The 20353-nt window shown below is 43.0% G+C and overlaps 1 protein-coding gene across 1 annotated transcript in view; it reads left to right on the forward strand.

The window, feature by feature from the left end:
• The first annotated feature begins 74 nt into the window (after positions 1-74).
• BZW2 (basic leucine zipper and W2 domains 2) overlaps positions 75-20353 on the forward strand; it is a 50798-nt gene continuing 30519 nt past the window's right edge. The window contains exon 1 of the mRNA XM_063303727.1: positions 75-157. The gene's annotated coding sequence lies outside the window, so the exon portion shown is untranslated. The remainder of the gene's footprint in view (positions 158-20353) is intronic.

Raw genomic sequence — 20353 nt, forward strand, 5'->3', positions numbered from 1 at the left:
CCTCTTCAGCTATAATGGTGCGGCCCGGCGGTGAAATAGGCGGAGCTCAAGCTGCTTCTGGGTGTCAACGTGCTCGTCCTTCACTGCTCCATTGTGTGTAGGCGCTGGTGTGCTCTTTGCTGCTTCTCCTCAGGCTAGAGCCACTTCCCCGGGAGAGGTAAACGCGCGTTGGGGTGAGGGCAAACGGCGTCTTGGGCAAGAAAAGGGGCAGAAAGCGAAGCGGGGGGGAAGCTGGACAAAGGGGGCTTGTGGCTGCTGCAAAACACAAAGGGAGAGGGGCAGCAGGCATTTCTACCCGGGCTTTAAAGGACACAGAAACAGAAAGACGCTGGGCTTTTCCGACCGGTTCGGCTCCGCGCCTGATCGGTTAGCCTGGCTTTGGGCTCAAGGCTTTCAGGAGACGTAGCTGCGGTGGGGTACCTTTGCAGGCGAGGCGAACTTTGAGGGGGACGAGGGTGTTATGTGTGTGTCTTTAGCAAGGTGACACGAGACACGCTGGGTTGAGAGCAGCGGCGATAGATTTAAAGCGTTCGTTTGTGCGGCTGCCTTTTGCGGGAGGGAGGGAGGGAGGGCCAGAAACCGTCTTTCCGTGAGGGTTTAAAGGCCCCGTTGGAGGAATCTGGAAGAGGGGAAGAGAACGATTTGCGGTCCCGAGACTGCTGCCGACTGTTTGCTAAAATGGGATGCGAAGAAACGTGTTGGGCGCGGAGCTGGCGCCGGAGGGAAACAGAAAGACGTGCCATCTTTTTCTGGACCTCTTTGGGGAGGCGCTGGAACGGTAGCAAACGAAGGAGGTGTTTTGATATTTTGCAATACCCCAAAAGCAGGCACGCGCTGCTTGAAGTGAAAGCTGGCTTGTCTGCAGTGCTGCGATCCGATGGTTGCCAGGTTTGGGAGCCTTTAAAACCAATCTGTGTCTCTCTGCGGGACAGCTGGGCATGCAGTTTTATTACAGAAGCGCCGTTGGCATCCAGGAAACCTCAACCAAAGGTGTATACATTTCATTTGTGGTGGCATTTCATGAGACGCTCAAATTTTAGATTATTTACCTGACAGTAAATCCCATTAAACTCACTTGGTCTTAATTCCGACTTGTCATGTGGGTTACAGCCTTCAGAAGGAACCAGTGTATAAATTTGGAGTGTAAACCATTAATGTACAGGTGTTTTTTTTGTGTGTTTCAGATTGAGATTTTTGGTAAAGTTAGCCTAGGGGATAACAAATGTCTTGAAAATCCCTTGTAGGAAACAAAGTTTTTATCTCTGTTGCTCAGAATGCTTTTTTAATAATAAAGTTGCATCCTCTCTGTTTAGATTTCTGTGGGCTTTTTGGGGGGCATTCGGGTTTACTGTCTTTTACCTTAACTGGGGAGGGGGAGACAAGTATCTTATAAGTAACAGATTTATTAAAATTATTCACAAGGTTTTACTAATCCATTAAAAGGTACTGTAGCAATCAACCAGTAATGTAGAGTCATGGATTTCAGTAAGATTAATTAGGGAGATTGAATGGACTGTGGGATGAAGCCTGGATGAATAAGATTGATTTATAAATGAAGTGGAGACAGTTTCTTGCTAAGGATTAGTAGAATTTCCATTTGGCAATTGTGAGTTATTGAGTAGAATGCCTTTTGAATATGACTTTGAACTCCTTACTCTAGCTAAACTACTGTACAGAAAGAGTTTTGAATATCAAAATGCTTCTGTGAAATAACCATCTAATCCTCAATAGTGTTATAGAGAAATAAGTCTCATTATGGAGACTTGATTCCTGCTAAGAGGAAGTCTGTGGTTACAGTGTTTTTCATTTACATATTTATTAGATTCTAATAGATTAAGCAGATATTTTTGAGTAAGGAACCCAGAGGTATGATCAGCTGGTTTACATGTGTAGCAGAATAAAATGCTACACAATATCAAAGAATCAAAACTAGCACAGCAAAGGAAGAGATTTTGTTCTTCCTCTGCTAATTTTACCTGCAGAAAGTTTTGCAAGTCTGGGATATAAAAACAAAAACCCATAGTCTGTATTTATACTACCATCTCATCTCCATCTCATTTTCCTTAAGGTGTAGTTTAAGCTGTTGCTACTTAAGATCACAGGCCAAATAAACGTATCAGACTGAGGTTACAAATTTCCTAGCTGCTGGGCACTGTTGCCTGAAGTAAACTTCCATAACTGAATGCCTTCCAAAGCCTCTAGTTAGTAAGTCTAATGGTGATAGTGGCCTAGAGTGATTAAGATTAAGGAAGCCTGTTCTAAGGATTCTCTTGAGATTTGGTGATCAATCTTGTGCAGAATTTTCATTTTACTTTATTTGTATGAGACTGTAGTTGGTGTAAATACTGTCTTTAGGAAGGGATAAAATGAAAGTTAATCTAGTTTATAATAAAAGTACTTTTTAAAAAAGCAGAAAGTAACTGGCTTGATAGTTGAATGATTCTGTATTAAACTTAATAAAATTTATATAAAATAGTTTGCTATTTCATGTGGCTGTTAATATTGTATATATCAGACAAATAGCTCTGAATTATTCCAAATACACAAAAAGATTAACACTTCTTTTTAGTTTCTATAAATTCATCCTAATCTTTTTCCTGGACCAAAATCTCCAATTCTTTTTTAGGAACATGATAATCTTTGTTTAATTATTTAATAAAAGCATTTAAAATACCACCAAATGCAAGGTCAAGGCTACATAACGTAACACCTTGGTTTTATCAAACAATATAGTAAAACATAAAACTACTTTTTTAATATATGACTTCTTTTTCAGTTGTAATTGTTTGGCTATTAGAGATTTTCCTATTACTTGCAGCTAACTAAGTTGCAATTTATACTCCTGATTCTGTTAGGCTAATTACACAAGTCCATGGTATTTCCAAGTAGATGTACTTCTTCAATTCTGCATCCAACTTGCTCTACATCCAGTATCATGTGAACCAAGATTTTCCTGGAGAGCTGCAAAAGTGGGTGGGGGAAAGAACTGCCTCTTTTGCAGATAGATGTGATTGGATGTAACTCTCTGCATGGAAGCTTCTGGATGGGGTAAGGATCTTATTTAGATACAGTTTGGTGTAGTGGTTAAGGCACCAGGCTAGAAACTGGAAGACTGAGTTCTAGTCCTGGCTTAGGCACAAAGCCAGCTGGGTGACCCTGGGCCAGTCACTCCCTCTCAGCCCTAGGAAGGAGGCAATGGCAAACCACTTCGGAAATCTTGCCAAGAAAACTGCAGGGGCTAGCCCAGGCATACACCAGGAGTCAATACTGATCTGAAGGCCCACGCAGACAAGGATCTTTGTTTGTTCTTTTTGCTGTGTGTGTTAGCTTATGTTAGAGTTTATGTTGCTGTTTTTGAACATTTCCCACATCAAGGCAACAAAAACCATATTACCAACCAGCTGTTAGCAACTATGGTCAAAGGTGGTTCTAGGAAGAAAAGGATTTAGGGTATCTTGCAGCTTTAGGGCTAAAAGTTACCCATCCCCTGTAGTATTGAATCCTTAGTACCCCACTTTCGTCAAACCCCTTGAATTACAGCTGAAAGTCCTGACTTTGCTCCCATTTGAGTGTGTTTCCTTTCAACTTCAATGTGGTGGTGTACAGAGGCCAAATGCCAAAACAGTTATCCTTGTTCCAATATTTCTGGTCCTGACTGTAGGCCTTTCCACATTGTAGGTAAGTCTGTCTGGTTTTGTGCCAGAAACTCTAATTTAAGAACTTTAATCTACCAAAATAAAGCTCTTATATTATTACATGAATGTGTAACTTTTGATCATTTACTGCATTTTGTACAGCATTTCTCAGTGTTTTATAATTTTGGGGCCACTATTTAAGAAAAACCATTATAGTTGCCTGGTGCTAAACTAGGTGTGGAGGGGAGTGAAGATTATTCATTTGTAGATAGACAAACATTTGTTTTGGAACAGATAGAAAGACTGAAGTTGTCAACTATTGTGTTCTTCTTAATAACACTCTGAGAAGGCAATCCATCATCCTGTTCTTGTATGCTATATTAAACTACACAATGTAATGCCTAGGGCAGATAAATGCAACTTCTCCTATTGTTTTAGTCTTTCTCCATTGTGTAACATTGGGAAAACACAAGATTGTCTTTTCAGTACTGCTTCCTTTCCATTGTGCTTCCTTTTCAAAAGGCACAAAACATAAATGCCACTGAAGATTGAAGGATAAAATTGTACAAAGCATTATAGGTGCCTATTTTTGACAAGCACTATGTTGTTTGGCGAATAGTAACTATTGCAAGTATTCAGCTGTAATGAGTTATATGTCTAGATCCAAATTAAGTTATAACTGGAATAGACCCATTGCAATAAATAGGACTTCAGCTACTCAGGACTTCCCAAGGTCTGTTTAAAGTATGTTTAAATGTAGATTCAGTTTGCTTGGTAATTCAAACATGCAGATTTAATGCCTAACTTTATTCTTCCATAAAGAGTGTGTATGTTTTTTTATATAAAAACCACAAAATTAGTGTTTTTAGGTGGACTTGAAAGATTAAAGTAGATGTAAAAGTGGATATTACTGTTCAGAAGAAAGCCAGTGAAAGATAACTGGTCATTGAAGAGATTTGTCAAACTTTTCCCAAATAACAGTCTTCTCCACCAAAACAGTAAAATGTATTTAATTTATTCATTAGCTTTTCCAGTAAAGTGTTCTAAGTGAGTGCCCACATGAAGTCACTAAAATCATATATGAAATAAGGTAGATACTTGATGAAAATGTCAGTCCTGTTGTGAAAGATCATAACAAAAGGAATCAAAAGCTCCCAGAACAATAATGGCTTTCTACCCATCCGTATAGTTGGAGGATTTCTGTGTTCAGCTCTAGTCACTACACCTTAAAAATATATATATATATTGAAGTACTGAAACAGGTATGGAAAACAGTAAACCAAAATGATCAAGAGGTTACAACAACTCCATCTGATGAAACGCTAGTGTTTTGCCTTTTTTTTTTTTTTTTTGCTTCATGGGAATTGGGGAAAGGAAATGGTAGACCTATATTACTTGTATCCTGGATACTCAGTGAAACTTAATTATGAGTTCAGCACAGGCCAAAATAGTTTGAAATAATTCTTCATGCCATGCCTAATTAGGCTGTGGAATTTACTTCCACAAACTTTTATGATAACTATGAATTGGAATAGTTTAAAAGCAAATAGGCAAATTCATGGAGAGTGAGGTTATCATTGTATTAGAGGATTAAAAAAGAATATCATGGGTGAAGAGATAGACAAATGATTCTTCCTTTCTTTGGAATATACTTCCAAACAAGGCTCTTAGTTCTGGGATGTTGCATAATAGAGGCAGGCAACCCTTTTATCTTCATGCAACAAATCTAATCCTTGTCAGTAGAATGGAATCATTCCTATGGGCCACAACCCAAAACTTTTTCTTTGACTAAACTTAGGCTTAGGCTTATGTTCAGAGCCAAATTAGATGGAACACAATTAAGACTTGCATGTATGCTTTTAAAAAATAAACTGCAGGCTTGGAGGAATCTATTTTGGTTGGGCCCCTCCATGATTTCAGGAACACTGGATTTTGGATTTATATTCATATTGGGGAAATAATCATAAAAAAGACATCTCTAAACATTAACGTTTTAGAAAGGCAAAAATCAAGCTCTTTAGTGATTATTGATATCTGCCCTATGAAGAGTAATTAGTTATTTGTATCATGTAATTTTATTAATTTAAGGATTTAAAACAATTATTTTTGTTTTTCAGAACACAAATCCAGCTTAAAATAAAATCTCAAATTTAACTCAAATATATTAAATCCTGCACATATCTAAATCAGTAATGCTTTTGTCCTTAAATATATTTGATACCCAATTATACATCTCCATCCCATGTGATTTAAGTGATGCTGTAACCACCCTTTCTTGGTGCCTGGAGGCTGTATGGGTCTGCATGGGGAACAACAGACTTCAGCTGAACCCTGGTAAGATGGAGTGACTATGGGTTGGGGGCTACTCTGTATCCGGGAGTTTAGCATCTTTTGTTCTGGATGACATACTGCCCCAGACAGACCCAGTGCAGAATCTGGAGGTCCTCCTGGACTCGCGACTCCTGCTCAATTTTGTCCTCAGGAGGGCCTTTGCTCAACTTTGTGTTGTGTGTTAGTTACGCCCTTTCCTGGATTGGGGAGCCCTCCGATCAGTCAGTCATGCTGTGGTCATCTCCTGTATTGTCAGGCCCAGCCCAAGAACAACAATAGGTCAGTGCATTCAAACTCCAGTTCTTTATTGCTCTCACTGTACAGAGTCTTGCCAGACTAAAGCTATCCTAACCAACCTAAGGGGAAATAACCAGGGAGACTCTAGGGCGGGGCCACCCTGAACTTCTTCACTTTCCCACCAATGCTGTTCAGACTGTGAGCCCTCTTAGCTCCTTGGAATGTGCTCCCTCCTTCCTGAGAATCCACAGCAGTGCTGAAATGTATAGACTGTTGCAGTGCGCTCTATATGGGGCTACCTTTGAAGAGTATCTGGAAGCTACAGCTGATTCAAAATGTGGCTGCACAAGCAATTTTGGGTGCCTCAAGGATGGCACATATAACACCTTTGCTGCGGGAGCTGCTTTGGGTCCCAGTTTGCTTCTGGGTCCAATTCAAGGTGTTGGTTATCACCTTTAAAGCACTACATGGCATGGGTCCAGGTTACCTGATATCCCCATTATATCGACCTGTCCCACCCAGCCAGGCAGATAAGGCATGCTGCAGACCCCACCTATGAAAGAATGTTGATTGGCGGGGCCCAGGCAGAGAGCCTTCCCTGCCATTGCCCCCATCCTATGGAACACTCTGCCCCCAGAGGTGAAGTGGGCCCCCACTCTGCCAGCCTTCCAGAAAGAGGTGAAGACCTGGCTCTGCCATCTCACGTGGGGTTTGAGGAGGGGTAACCAACTCTGGGGATAGTTAGCACCCTGAAGATGCTCCTGGAAATTAAGTACTTTTTAACATCTACACCTGGCACTATATTATTTAAGAATGGTTTTATTGTGTTTCTAACTGGTATATATTCTTGTTTTTATTGTAAACTGCCCAGAGTTGCTCTGTGAGTGAGTTGAGTGGTGACTAAATTTGAAATATAAATAAATAAATGTTTAATAGTAATTCTGTGGCATCTGAGGATTGTTAAAACTGTAAAGAGAAAAATAAAATCCAAAGCATGCAACTAATCTTAGTATGTAGACATAAATGGATGTCTTGTTGTGGCATTAAATATGAGGTAGGAGAACTTCATTAAGTTAAACGGATGGAAAGTTTCCAGTCACACTTTGTCTTCTACAGGTCCTCCCAGGATTATTGGAAGCTTCCTAAACCATGTGGATACTAGACAAAGAAGGAGATACAATTTTTTCCTTCCATGACTATTGTTATGTTAATTTACCTTTTGAATGGAATCTAAAGGATTTTGAATATCTAAAAACCTAGGCAGTAGCCCTGGCCAAACCACTTCTGTGCTGTTCCCTAGAAAGCTCCATGGTTGTATTCATGTAGTCATAAGTAATTGAGCTTAACTCATGTGGGTCTTTCCCTTAAACAAACAAAATATAAGCTCCATTTCAAGCATTATGGATCCAAATCTATTACCATGTGGTTATTCTAGTTAATTTCCTTGTTCTGTCAATATCAGTCTATGTATGTATCCCAGTAGGTTTCCACACATTCAGCATGGATGTGCAGGAAAGAAACCATGTTAGCCATAGGCTTTTCATAGACTTTCATCCTGTAGATGTTTGCACTAAGCATGAGGATCCTATAGGGAAGCTGAAATCTTCTGAGAGATCTCAATAGTGAAGTGGGGAAGTGAGTGTCCAGAGCACTCATATGGTGAGCACTCCAGGTTAGAGAATATCTGAATATTGTCCCAGAAATAGTGTTCAAGAAAAAATGTTTCTTTAGACATAATGAGATCTCTTTTTCCTAAGAAAGAGGAAATAAAGGAGTCAACATCTGCTTCTAACCCAACATGCTACAGTAATTTAGAGAGTGGGCTTGGGCTAAAGCTGAAGAAAGACATAAAGAATTATATGCACATGAAGTTTGCTCAATGCATAGGTGTCAGGAAATTAGCATGAGAACATCTTAATACTACAGAACTCCTACACATAGTAAGTGCTGCCTCAGTTTTATTTCTTTGTTATTGATGGCTGGGTTTATTCATCATGCTAGCCCATATTTAGTTGGATAAGTCATAATAGCTGAATTATACACTCTGTTAGCCTAGGTTTACATAATGAAGAAAAAACAAAGGTTACAACAATTATTGAAACCTTTTTCCATGCCCAGTTTAAATTACTTTAGTCTTATTTAAAAAATAAAAGCATGCAGAAGAGTTCTGGAAACTTGAACTCTTGCTCACAGTTCTGCTGGTTTAGGTCGGCTTGGTAAATAACCCATAGTAGCTTGAATCAAGTTTTTGTTGCAACTTACTCATTCTCTTGTAAATGAATCTTTAATTTGTGATGAAGTAACAAAGGAATCAACTTTTGTTGTTTATTCATCTTTTTCTGTTTCTTCCCTCTTTTAATTCAGTCTTTGACCATAAATTTATAAATAAACACATTAGTTACTACTTTGTAAAAGAAACAAAAATGTACCAGCCTCTTTGCAGAAGAGGAATGCATTGCACTTCTGTGACATGAGTCCACAGCTCCTCAATATTGTTTTAGTTAACCCTAAGAAAGCTACATTTCTTTTTCTGCTTATTTCCCTTTGAAGGAACATTTAACCACAGCACAGTAAAGTGCTGAACACTCATACAAACCCCTTAATGCAGGGCATGATCTTTTTTTTAATAACACTTAAAATGTTGAGACAAGATTTATCTTTGGAAATAGTTTTCAGCAGTAAATGGTTTATTCTGCATTCCTTCTACCAGGGTGCCAGAACCTTGTGCCAGATGAAAGCTTCTGCTGGCAATCTGCACAATTACTGTAACCTCTGACTTTCAGGTTGGAATGGCGAAAAGCATTCATCTTTAAAAGGCTAAGGAAGTCCAGAGTGATCAAAACAAGTCTTTCCAACACTGTAAGCATGGAAGGAAAACTCAACATCTTCCTATTTAAAGAAAAAAAATCTTCCTCCTATTTAGGGTTTGACTTTCAATCTAGTCACAGCCATGTTTTAACTCATTTGCGTGGCTTATTCAATTAACCATGGTTTATTGAATAAAACAACTGTTTTATATGGCACAATTGAAGATGCATATTTGCATATTAATTGTAATGTATATTTTAGTCCGTACTGTCATATATGGAACGTGGGTTTCCTTGGGAACTAAAAATTGTTTTGGGAGAAAGTATGAGCTATATATGTTTGGTATTGTATTGCTGTAGTTATTTTTCTGACTATGGAAGGGATGGCACAGAGACTGAATTCACCCATCATGTTAAACCATAATGTAGTTTATTGATTTTTGGCTTATTCTGTGGTATAAGTCCAGCTAATGGGAGTTTATTTAATAAACCATAGTTGAGCAAACAATATCTTAGCATGATGTATGACTGTCCATTAAAAAAAAAATGGGATGTGTTCTAGTCCTCATATATCAAGATGTGATTTAAAACAAAAAATAAACCTGCTCCATGTAATCCTGATTCATCCTATCAGATTTCAGTAGTTCCCTTTCTCTTAAACTATGTGATGCATTTCTTTGTTTTCTCACATACTTTAGTTAATGTCTTAAGTTTGGGAATATAATTTATTTTTATGTGCATACAGGCAGCAACTTTTTGTATTCCATCTTTTTCTTCCCATTCCCCTGCAAGTGAAGGGCCTTTTCTGGCTTCCTTTCCCATTAGACTATGAGTTATAAAGACTAAACTTTTGAGAAAGTAATTCTTGCATGTAAAAAATACTGAAAAAAATAAATGAGGCATTTCCTTTTCTCCCTATCTACCCTTTTCTCCCTTACATCCTATGAAAAAGTTATTTTTTCCATCCCTTCTCAAAGAAGAATTAGTTCATTGTGGGTAGCAATGACTGAGTACACTATGACATACGTACCTCTGTCAAATGTCTGTCATACCAGGTCAGCTACAACACTGCTAGTAACTGCATTTGATGGCAGTTACATAAATTAAAGTGTTGGAGGGCAAAGCTGGTAAGCATTGTTGCTTTGGGGTTGGTCTCCTCAGACCCTTGGGGTTTCAGAGCAGAACGCCCGCAGCTTCCCTGCCATCATGTGGTCCAGGCTGTCATTTCTCATTCATATGTACACTTGTCATGTTTGTCAACTTTCCAATTTCCTACTGCTTTTTCTGCTTTACTGTCTTGCAGTCCTCATGGGACAGCATGTGTGAGCTTTGCTACTTTGGCACGATCAAGCATCCTGTTCTTTCATGACCTGTCTACAACTGTATTGTGTGATTATAACTTGTCTTTAGTGCAGTGTATTAACAGCTTCCTTTGTCCTGAGAATCTTAAAATCAGGCCTTTAAGAATTACAAATACTGCTGATCTTAAAGCTTCTATATAAAAAAAGATAAGACAATTAGCATGTTTGGAAGGAAAGATACAACTAGGGGCTAGCTAGTTTATTTGTCCTTTTAATTAGGAGATATTGCAAATATGCCAATATTAGTTGTAGGCCAGATACGATATTTTACTTGAATGCATCAACATGGATTTTCTGTTCTGTTCTGCTTTCTCTCCTATTCCTTAAAATCAGTCTTGATTCCTAATGACTACATAAACAAGTCCCTGTGGTTTTCTTGGCAAGATTTTTAGAAGTGGTTTGCCATTGCCTTCTTCCTAGGGCTGAAAGAGAGGGACTGGCCCAAGTTCACCCAGCTGGCTTTCATGCCTAGAACAAGACTGCTCTGAGAGCCAGTTTGGTATAGTGGTTCATGTGCTGGACTAGAAACTTGAAGATCATGAATTTTAATCTTCTCTTAGGCATAGAAGCTAGCTGGGTGACTTAGGGCCAGTCATTCTCTCTCAGCCCAATCCATCTCACAAGGTTGTTGTTACGGGGAAACTAGGAGACAAGAGCATTATGTACAGCGCCTTGAGTTGTACAGTGTCAGAGTGGGTGGGACAGACAAACAGGCACATACAGCCAGCCATGCAAATGAGGGATTTTATTCTGGACACTAACTTGTCCTAACAGGAATCACGCTGAGACGAGGAATAGGTCTCTAGTGTTTATTACTGCTACATAAGACAGAAAATCCTAACAAACTGGAGAAGCGTGGGAAAAGCCCAGACAGATAAACCCCAAAAGTTAAGGCGGGTCTGATCTGTGTCTCTTTGAATGGCTGCTTAATTCCTTGCTACTACGCATGCGTTTTCCCCCCTGGATAGAGGCCCCCTCCTGCTCGCCATCAGTACTCATGACAATACTAATGAAATAGTGTTCTCTACTAATATATACAAGTGAAAGTATTATTTACAAAACAATGTCAAGTCTTAACCTTTCTTCCCTCTTGTGTCTCTTTTCCTCACTTTCTGCTTGTAATTTATTACAGCTTCTTCTCCCCCTCCTTATCTCAGTTCCTGATACTGGAATGCCTGCGAGTCTTCTCTCAGCTGTCTTGTTGCCAAACACAGCCTTTAACTCACAAAATTCCACTGTTCAGCATCTGAATCTCCATATGCACAACACAGTCTGTCCTCTTGGTCTTTCCACACACTCACAAGCCACCCCAAGCTTCTTGTCCCAGGGCTGGCATCTCTGGACTTGGGTCATTCCTCCCCTCCACATTAACCAGGTGACATCTTGTCCAGCAGCATGTCCTGCACCATGTGAAATATAACAGCTGCCTTCTCTGCTTTCCCTTCTCTTTTTATATTCTGTATCTAAGGCATGTACTTTACCAGTGCATTCTACCATTTTCCTCTTTTCTGCCCACATGCTCTTTATTAATTAAATTTGTATAGCTGCCCATCTTGCAGAAAAGCGACTCTGGGCAACTTACAGCAATCCAATGCCCTTGGTCTTGTGCTGAGTCATCTGCCTTCCCTAAAAAAAAAAAACCTGTGAGCTTGGTATGGACCCAACCACTTTCCTCCAGCTGAGCACTTCACCCTGCCACTTAGAAAGTAAAAATAGAATATAAATGTAATAAGTAAATAAAGACTAGAACTCAAGTTTCCCCACTCCTGGTCCATCACAATAACTACTAGCTAGACCAGGTTGGCTTGAAAATGTGTGTGAAAGAGCAAGGGACCATGGCTTCCATGAAGTGCAGAAAATAAATTATGCATTCTCACTCTGCAAAGTGAAAGTATTCTGAATGGAGTAAATTTAGTCCCTTCATCAGTGATGCTCCCTTTAATTCTTACATGCACAGTTCAATTCACCCTTTTGACTTAAAGTGTGCAAGAAGGCTTCCAAAGTCTGCTTGGACAGAGAACCTTGCCAAAATATGATACTGTATTACCAGAAGAACAGGCCTTGGACTAGGACATAATAGCAACTGATCATAATGTATTGGAGATGCTTCTATTAAAATACTGCTCCCATAACTGTTCTGTGAAGTTATCTGCCACTTTATGTAATGATTGCCTACCCTAACAAAACCAGACTCACAAGTAGAGACTTAATGATATCTGATTTATTAAAGAATAGTATGCAAATACAGAGAAAGCTGAGAATGAACAAAAGCACGCCAAATACAAACTAAAAACCCTCGGTGCGAACGTAATCCCTCCCCTCGCCCAAACCGTTTCAAATTCCCCACTGCAAGTGCTGGTAACAATTTCTGCTGATGTCCTGGGAAGAAAACCTTGAACACATGAAATAACCCAAACACATTCCAATCCAGCTGAATACAGATAACATCCCAGGACACCGATTCCTCCTCCCCTCCCAACCAAAACACGCATCAGCAAAATGACATGTGAAACGTTACGATGTATGCTTAACATTGAAACGAACATGACACTTTAAGATATTTAAAAATGCAGCTCAGAAGCATTCAGTTTAGTGCTTCCTACTGTCATTACTTTCTCCAGTCTTTAACCACTTATCCTATTCATGTGTCTCTGATTAAATCACATTCCAGCATGTAAATAGAAACATTTTTCTGTTTCTTTTCCTTCCATATGCTCTGTTTATGCCATGCTTCTCAGTCACTGTACTTCTTTTTGACCTTGAACATATGTTGCTCTTTCTGCAATATATTGGGGGCTTTACTTTGAACTTTTAAGAACTTTCCATGTCGACAAATGCTGTTTTGTTATTTTTTCACATTTTGAGCAATGAATCCTGCCAAGGGAATGATCAGTATCAATGATACTGATTTGTATCATTCAGTGCAATAGAAATTAAACTACTGAATACCAGTGTCCACTCATTCTGAATTCACAGTTCAATCCTAAATGTGTTTACTTAGAACTCTCAGCCATAATGTGGTTTGGTTTACTTTGGTATGTTGTACAGAGCCAGACAGTTGTGTTTTATTCAATAAACTACTGTAAGGGTAAATCATATCTTAGGCAACATCTGAATATAGTCTCTGAGGCAAGTATGTTTAAGATAGCGGTCAAAGCTTGTAATTACATACCTCATTCTTTCCAAGTTTTACATCAGTGGCTTTTAAACATGAGTTCCATGAGATTTTTGAAGTTTAGCATGGTTTGCAAACTAAAAGCAAATGAAGGCAAGCTTCCCGTGGGGGGAAAAAAGCAGATAATCTTCCTCTACAGTATGTAGATTAAGGACACCATCCATCTACCTGAAGCAAGAACTAGATACACAGCTTCCTTATTGTACTAGTGTTGACGTACTCCTCAAATGTGTAGTGGGGTACTCTGCAATATGTTGATAGTTCTCAGCAGGTATTTAAGAATGTGACTGGCTGGGGAAGCTGACTGGCGGAATTCTGGGAGTTGAAGTCCACACATCTTAAAGTTGCCAAGATTGAGAAACCTGGTTTAGACAATAATCCCAGAAAGTGAGAAAATGATGATAGATTCTCTAAAGTCTAAAGGCAATACTTTCGAGTGCCTTTTTCTCTTCCTGCTTGTCTTAGAATTGCTTCAGTACACAAATAACGGTCACAAAGTACACCTGCCTTTATCCTGACTTGTCTCCAAAATCTCTCAGATTGGTGTATGATGTTTTTCTTAAACCAAAACTGCTTATTTTATCCCCACAATAAACTGAGTGTGTCTTTATCACAATGTGATTTTCACAGCTAAATGAGGACCAAATCAACACTCCAGTCCAGCAGTGCCTTCCACTTGTGTTGTATTACAATTCCTCTTATCTCTAGTTATAATCAAATGCATCTGGACAGCATCTGGTTGGGTGAACCTGCTCTAGCAACTTTCTTGCATGACCTGTAAGTGTGACAATGGGCAATCAGTTTGCTCTTCACCAGAAGTCTTGTTGTTATATTTTTTCCCTCCACTCAATACAAAATATTGACTTACTATATTTGAAATATTTTCAGGTTCAAAGTGAGATATACTTTCTTCCTTCAGCTAGGCATTATTTGTGTAGGGTGAACTTTTATTAAGGTCTATTCAGTAGATCTAGGTCTAGTGGGGCTTCCTAGTAAGTGTATATCTGATTATAATTTGTTAGTTCCTAGTATAGCTTTTAGTTTAATTTTTTTTCCTTATGTGAAGAGTTGTAGCTGTTAACTTAATATACATAAAACATGCTTAAATATTGCGACATTTTGCATTGTCATTTGCTCTGGCTGCTCTTTCAGCAGATTTTGTGACTAGTGTTTTAGTGACTATTTTATAAAGCCTGGCTTAAAGCAGATTATAGTGTGATACGTTTTAGAGCTAAATATAGAAGTAAGATGGTAATCTCTGGAGTGACACTTCTGCTTTGCAGTGAAACAGTTTGTTAAATCCACTATAGGTGGTGAGTTTGGTTTCTTCTCTTGGTTTTGCTTAAGGTTTTTTTCTTTCACTTTTAGAATTTATTTCCATGCATTATTTTTAGTGTTTCCTTTTACCCTGACCCTGGTTACTCACAAAGAATAACATGTACAATGGATATAAAAAGTCTATACACCCCTGTTAAAATGCCAGGTTTTTGAGATGTAAAAAAATCAGACCAAGATAAATCACTTCAGAATTTTTTCCACCTTTAATATAACATATAAGCTGTACAATTCAATTGAAAAACAAACTGAAATCTTTTAGGGGCGGAAATAAAAATAAAAAACGAGAATAATGTGGTTGCGTAAGTGTGCACACCCTTAAACTAATACTTTGTTGAAGCACCTTTTGATTTTATGACAGCATTCAGTCTTTTGGGGTAGGAGTCTCTCAGCATGGCACATCTTCCCTTGGGAATCACTGCCCACCCTTCCTTGCAGAAGCTCTCCAAATCTGTCAGATTGTGAGGGCATCTTCTGTGCACAGTCCTCTTCAGGTCACCCCACAGATTTTTAATTGGATTCAGGTCCGGGCTCTGGCTGGGCCGTGTCAAAACTTTGATCTTCTTCTGGTGAAGCCATTCTTTTGTTGATTTGGAGGCATGCTTTGGGTCGTTGTTGTGTTGAAAGGTGAAATTCCTCTTCATCTTCAGCATTTTAGCAGAGGCCTGAAGGTTTTGTGCCAAAATTGACTGATATTTGGAGCTGTTCATAATTCCCTCCACCTTGACTAAAGCCCCAGTTCCAGCTCAAGAAAAGCAGCCCCAAAGCATAATGCTGCCACCACCATGCTTCACTGTGGGCATGGTGTACTTTTGGTGATGCACGGTGTTTTTGTGCCAAACATACTTTTTGGAATTATGGCCAAAAAGTTCAAAGAAAAACATCCAAGCCTGGCTGCATCTTGCAAAAACCTACATCAAGTCTGACAAAAGCATGTGAGAAAATGTGTTATGGTCTAATGAGACCAAGGTTGAACTTTTTGGCCGTAATAGTTTGGCCATAACTTTTTGTCCATAATTCCAAAAAGTCTGTTTGGTGCAAAAACAACAATCCTTGTTAGTTTCTAACTGCTTGCAAGCCCACTGTTTACTTACCTTGTCTAGGATTTTCCAGGTATTTATGTCAAGCTGATTAGTTTCCTGGGTCCACTTCAATACTCCCTGCCTGCAGTAGGGCAAATACAATAGGGCACTCTTTCCCAGGGTTCCTACCACTTCCACTTCTTTGATCACTTCTTCTCTCTTATTAAGTAGTTGATCCTCTAGTTCGTTTCTCTACCTTTTGGATGATGAAGTTGTCTGCAAGACACATCAAGAATCTGTTGCATCTCCACTTGCTGCAGAGCTTGATTCCCTGTTATGTCAGACTAGTTGGAATCCCCCATTGTCACGGTGGTGTATTTCCTGGAAACCTTAATGTCATGCGCTGCCTACCTCTGAATAATTCTCAGACACTGGTTCTGTGGAACAGGCTCTGATTTATTCACAGCGTAGATACAGTTTGGAAAAAAAGCTGAGAGTGACCGGAGCGCGCCGGTGCGGGGTTTAAATACCCCGCGCCGGTCAGCGCCCCCTCACTCGCGGTTACGTCACCCCCCTTTGTCCAAAACGTTGTCCTGCCGGTAGGTGAGGGGTTGCGAGGCCCCGCTGGCGTTCCGGGATCGCCCATCGGTTTCTCTATTCCTCCGGTGATTGCTGTCAGCTGGGCGATCTCCGTTGCGTTAGCGCTAACAGCTTGGGTGTGCCTCGCGATCCGTTTAGCCATTGTTTCTTGACCTTCAGCCTTTGTGAGTTGATGGCTACTTATCTTGAGCCCCTTCCCCTGTTTCCTTTCTATTGTCATGTGTGCCATTGCGCTGATGTCTTCAGCTCAACGGCACTCATGACATACTGCCCCCTGTCCGAATAGTGCCCCCCCCCCCCGGTTTTCTGGTTTTTTTTTTTTTTTTTCAGGAGAGCTGTCAAAAGGAACTTTTGAAATTCCCGCCGGAGTATTTTTCGCCCCTCCCTTTGTTCTGCCCTCTACCACGTGCCTTCCTAGGGTGTGTCCTTAGTGCGCATGCCCAGGTCACACCCTGGCGTGCGCATGCTCCGGCCACACCCTGCTAGTTTGGCTCAGTTCGGCGAGGAGAGAGGCGTGGCTGGTCGGGTGCTTATCGGCTCCAGGTAGGGCCCTTCTTCTTTATTCAAAGTGCGTCGCCTTTGTTATGTGTGCTCCTGGGCGTTGCCCCAGGATGCCCCGTTGACTTGCTTGCCACTCCCCCGTGGGCCCGGGGCGGGGGGAGGGTGCTGGCGACCGCTTGTTACTGCCTCGTGGGCCCGGGGCGGGGGGAGTGAGTCCCGGGGGGGGGAGGTCCACCCAAGTCGCGGGCTTGGGGGGGCCCTTTCCCTTGGGGCACGGGAGGCGGGGGGGCCCGCGGGGGAGGGGTTTTGCAGGTGACGGCTTGCTGGCCTTGGTTTTGGCTTGTCGGGGTATGCCCGGTGAAAAGCCCGGGTCAGGTCAGGCGCGTTAACGTTGTGCGCCGCCACCCATTCTGGGTGGGGGAAGTGTTTCCACCTGACCAAATAGTGTAAAGTTCCCCGTTGCCTGCGAGAGTCGAGTATGTCCCTTACGTCAAAGTGATGTTGCCCGTCGATCATCACCGGTGAGGGCTGTGGCGTGCTTGGGTGCCATCGTGAGGTGGTTGCTGGTTTCAGGAGGCTGGTGTGGAACACCGGGTGGAGTCTCCGTAGGTTGTGTGGCAGGTCCAAGCGTATTGCCACCGGGTTCACTATTTGCGTGACTCGGAACGGCCCGATGTACTTAGGCCCCAGTTTTTTCGAGGGTTGGGGTGACTTTAGAAATTTGGTGGATAGGTAGACCATATCCCCCGCCTGGAACGTTGGTTGTTGGCGCCGGTGCTTGTCGGCCTGCTCTTTGTAGGCCGCCTGTGCATCCTTTAGCGCTGCCGTGATTATTGGCCACGATTCCGCAATCTTCCGTCCCCAGTCGCTAGCGTCCACCTGGGGTTCCGGGGGTTGTGGTAGCTCCGGTATGGGGACGAAGTCGCGCCCCGAGACTACCTCGAACGGAGTTTTCCCCGTGCTCGTGTGGACGGCGTTGTTGTATGCGACTTCGGCAAACGGGAGCAATTCGGCCCAGTTGTCTTGATGATAGTTGGTGTATGAGCGTATGAATTGCTCTAGGGTGGCATTAAGGACCTCTGTGGCTCCGTCCGTCTGGGGGTGCCAAGCAGTGGATAGGGCCTGTTGGGTCCCCGTCAGCTTTAGGAAGGCCCGCCAGAATTTAGAGGTGAACTGTGTACCCCTGTCGGTCACCACACGTGCGGGACATCCGTGTAACCTGTACACGTGGATGAGGAAGAGTTTGGCTAGTTGTTGTGCGGACGGGACCGACGTGCAGGGGATGAAGTGGGCCTGTTTTGAGAAGTAATCCTTCACCACCCAAATGGCCGTTTTCTTCTGGCTGGGTGGGAGGTCCACTATAAAATCCATAGAGATTTCCTCCCATGGGCGGGAGGGTTCTGTCACCTGTTGTAATAGCCCCGCGGGTTTGCCTGGTGCCCGTTTGGCCCTAGCACACGTTGGGCAGGACGCTACGTATGCTTTCACGTCTCGTCTGAGCGCGGGCCACCAGAATTGACGCCTTGTTAGGTGTAGGGTCTTGAGGAACCCAAAGTGTCCCGCTTGCTTGGCGTCGTGTGCCCTATGCAAGATCGCTTGGCGTTGCGAGTCCGGGACATAGATTCTGCCTTCCCCCCATGCCAGGTCCTGTGCCATCGTTACCTTGTCGGGGTTTGCCAGGAACCAGGGGTCGGTTTTGAGGGCGGCGGCGAGGTCCGTGCGTATTCCCTCTGGTAGTTGCAGTTGGCTTTGTCTGGTCGCAGGTTGTCCCGCCGTCGGCTGCGCCGTAGAGTCGAGCTGCCTCCGAGCGCCGCTTCGGGTGGTCACGGCCATCCCCAATTGCGAGGCGGATAGGACCGTCCCAATGGTGTCTGGGGCGGGTTCTTCGTCCTGGGGCAGTCGGGAGAGGGTGTCGGCCAGGAAGTTCTTTTTGCCCGGCATGAACTTCAGCTGGAAATTAAAGCGGCTGAAGAATTGGGCCCATCGGACCTGTTTTGGGCTAAGGCGTCTGGGCGTTCGGAGGGCCTCGAGGTTCCGGTGGTCGGTCCAGACCTCGAATGGTTGGGTGGCTCCCTCGAGTAGGTGTCGCCATGTTTCTAGCGCCGATTTTACCGCAAAGGCTTGTTTCTCCCAGACGTGCCATCGCCTTTCTGTCTCGGAAAATTTCCTCGACAGGTAGGCGCATGGTTTCAGGAGTCCCGTGGGGTCCTTTTGGAGTAGGATGGCCCCCAGGGAGAAGTCTGAGGCGTCGGCTTGGACCACGAATGGCCGTTCTGGGTCCGGGTGCGCGAGGATTGGCTCCGTGGTGAACAGCGCTTTCAGCTTGTTGAATGCGGTCTGGCACGCGGGAGTCCAATTCAATACTGTGCCCGGGTTCTTGGCGCGTCGGGTGTCCCCCACCCCTTTGGTTTTGAGGAGGTCCGTTAGGGGGAGGGCTATCTCTGCGAACCCCCGGGCGAATGACCTGTAGAAATTCGCGAAGCCGAGGAAGCTCTGGAGTTGGCGTCTGTTGCGGGGGCGTTCCCAGTTCAGCACCGCCTCGACTTTTGCGGGGTCCATTTCTATGCCGTCTCCGGAGATTCGGTACCCCAGGTAGTCTAGGCGCGCTTTATGAAATTCGCACTTTGTAGGTTTGGCGTAGAGCTGTGCCCTTCTGAGCTTGTCGAGGACTTGCCTGACTAGGGTCACATGTTCTTTGTGCGTTTTTGTGTAGATGAGGACGTCGTCTATGTAGACAAGGACCCCTTTGAACAGGTGTTCATGCAGTACCTCATTGATGAGCTGCATAAACACCCCGGGGGCCCCCGCGAGTCCGAACGGCAGCACTTTGTACTGGAAGGCACCTAGAGGGCAGTTGAACGCAGTCTTCCATTCGTCCCCCTCCCTGATTCGGATGCGGTAGTACGCCTCGCGAAGGTCCAATTTGGAAAAGACTTTGCCCGTGGACAGGTGGGCGAGCATGTCTTTCACCAGGGGTAAGGGGTATTTGTTGGACAGGGAAGCCGCGTTTAGGCCCCGGTAGTCGGTGCAGAGCCGTAGGGTGCCGTCTTTCTTCTCCCGGAATAAGACGGGGGCTCCGACCGGTGAGCATGCTGGCTCTATGAATCCCCTCTCTAGGTTTTTATCGATGAACTCCCGGAGGGTTGCCATCTCCTTCGGGGTCATCGAGTAGATCTTTGGTCTAGGTAAGGGGACGTCGGGCAGCAGGTCGATCCGGCAATCCGTCTTGCGGTGGGGGGGTAGTTGGTCAGCTTCCGCCTCTCCGAAGACCTCGGAGAAGTCGGCGTATTGTTCCGGTAGGTCTGCTGTGGTAGCGGCGTCGTCGTGTGTAGTCGCCTCTGCTCGTCCC

Source organism: Candoia aspera, chromosome 4, assembly GCF_035149785.1.
Source record: "Candoia aspera isolate rCanAsp1 chromosome 4, rCanAsp1.hap2, whole genome shotgun sequence".
Taxonomy (NCBI): Eukaryota; Metazoa; Chordata; class Lepidosauria; order Squamata; family Boidae; genus Candoia; species Candoia aspera.